Raw genomic sequence first — 2,270 nt, forward strand, 5'->3', positions numbered from 1 at the left:
TCCTGACTTGTCAGTTCAAGTTACTGTAAAAAGAACAGCTCTTAAAAATGCATGACTTCATGTGACCAAATGTGTCAAAAATGGTTTAAAATAATACAACTGCAAGAACCATGGGGGGTGGGAGGGAACAGTGAGAAGAATTACTAGTATTTTCTTTCCCCATATCCCATATTTATAGCCAGTGCCATCAAAGCACACCAGGAAGACATGTGAGATGCAGTTATTTTCTCCAAATAAGTTTTGCCAAAAATTACTACATTTACTACTGATACACTTATTAATTATATCAGTACATATTGCTAGAGTGTCTATCTCTGAATGTCCATGTGCTCTGACCTGGAAACAATTCTTGCTTTAATTATAAGATGAAGAAGGACACTGTTGAACAACATAACTTCTGGATGCTGTAGTGTAACACTTTGGGAATGATCAAAACAGAAATCACATTGCTGGGGGAATCATTTACAAGTTTTAAAACAATCCTACTGTTTTACTTTACATGAAAAGAAACATGCAACAGTACTGAATAACAGCATTTTCTAATAATGCTGAAACTTTTTCAAAGTTGTATCAGTGCATATTTTACTGGGATGCTCTGAGTCACATGTAATTTTAAGTCAAGTAGTTATGAGGTAGGAAATACTTTTAGTTCTCTAACATATGGTTGAGTTACTGTGTATATTACGCACTTAATCAGGAAGAAAACAGCCTTTATTTATAGTCTAACGAATTCAGTAGTTAAAACATTTTTTCTCTTTAAAGGTGTTAATTTAATTTTGTATTTTGAAAGTCACATTCCATATCCTATACTCTGTTTACTGACGCTACCAAATTCAGCAAAAATGCATGCATAAATTCATGTTGACAAAGCTATCTTTACTCACACAAATTCAGTAAATTGGTGTACAGTAACAGTCTCTGCCCTCAAAGGCCCCTCCGTGTGTCAATGTGGATTTTGTTCACAAACTGTTGCACTGCAATTTTGCAGGTGCAAATTTGGAAGCACTTTCAAAAAATGGCACATTATTTCGTTCCTGAAAAATGCTTAGTGTATTGCCTGAGAATTTCATTGCACAAATTATATTTCATTCAGGAAATTCATGAATGCCTAAATTTAAGTAGATTGTCATTATTTTCTTAGCCTAAAAGCACTGAAGAGACTAAACATATTTTAAGGTATTTTTCTTTGTAAATCCAGGCCTGTAATAGCTATTGAGGATAAACAAACAGTTGGCAAGGAACTCCCTCTTGTGGTCAAACATTCTTAATTAAAAAAAAAAAAAAAAGATTTGTACTCAACTAATGGTCTGGCTTATTAAAATGTGGGTCGCTTGTAACCATTAAGATTAACAAATGTGATATAAGTGGTTTTACTGAAGCAATTCATTGCAAATTAGAGCTAAATTCTGGAACACATGCTCTTAATTCTTCCTAAAAACAGAACTTTGCACTGTTGTTCTGGATAAACCCAGTTAGAATTTCATTTTCCAAGGTTTCTTGTTACTTTTAAAATATTATGACATTCTTTTAAAATTATATGCACACACACTTATATATGCACGTGCATGTATGTGTGTGTATGTGTGTGTGTGTGTTGTCACAGAGTGGAAGACATTTAAGAATTGAGTATTGTAAGAAGTTTACATCCTCTTTGTTTTGATCTCAGCACTTTGATTTCTCATAGTTTCTAAAACTGTAGTACTGCCGAATGTTTCTTTAAGCAGAAGAAACAGTTCCCATATGCTGTTAAACAGTGCTTTCCCAGAGTACACAGGCAACAGAGTCTAGTGTCAGAGGCAATAAATGCCTGACATCCAATCAAAAATACCCTAAACACTTATTATGAGTGAGGCAAATTACCAGACACATAATGAGGCTGACAAATTATAATTTTTTCCTGATTGTTCAACTTAAGCAATGCTTCCAACCACTCCACAAGATCAGTAATAGACACTATCTGTCCTAGTAGTGAGTATGCAATTCATTTCTATGGTATCAAATTAAAACCTGATGCCAAGAAGCCTGGGATTTAACTTATCTTCTGACAACACATCAAAGGTCAGGAAGAAAGCCCTGTGCTCAGATCGGGTCACTGCTGTCAGTTCAAATACTAATGATACCTCATTGAGGTTTTGATTTGGATTTCCCTGATGCCGAGCGATATTGAGCACTTTTTCATGTGTCTGTTGGCCATTTGGATGTCTTCTTTGGAAAAATGTCTGTTCATGTCTTCTGCCCATTTCTCGATTGGATTCTTTGTTCTTTGGGTG

Source organism: Leptonychotes weddellii, chromosome 7, assembly GCF_054177405.1.
Source record: "Leptonychotes weddellii isolate Sample4059 chromosome 7, ASM5417740v2, whole genome shotgun sequence".
Taxonomy (NCBI): Eukaryota; Metazoa; Chordata; class Mammalia; order Carnivora; family Phocidae; genus Leptonychotes; species Leptonychotes weddellii.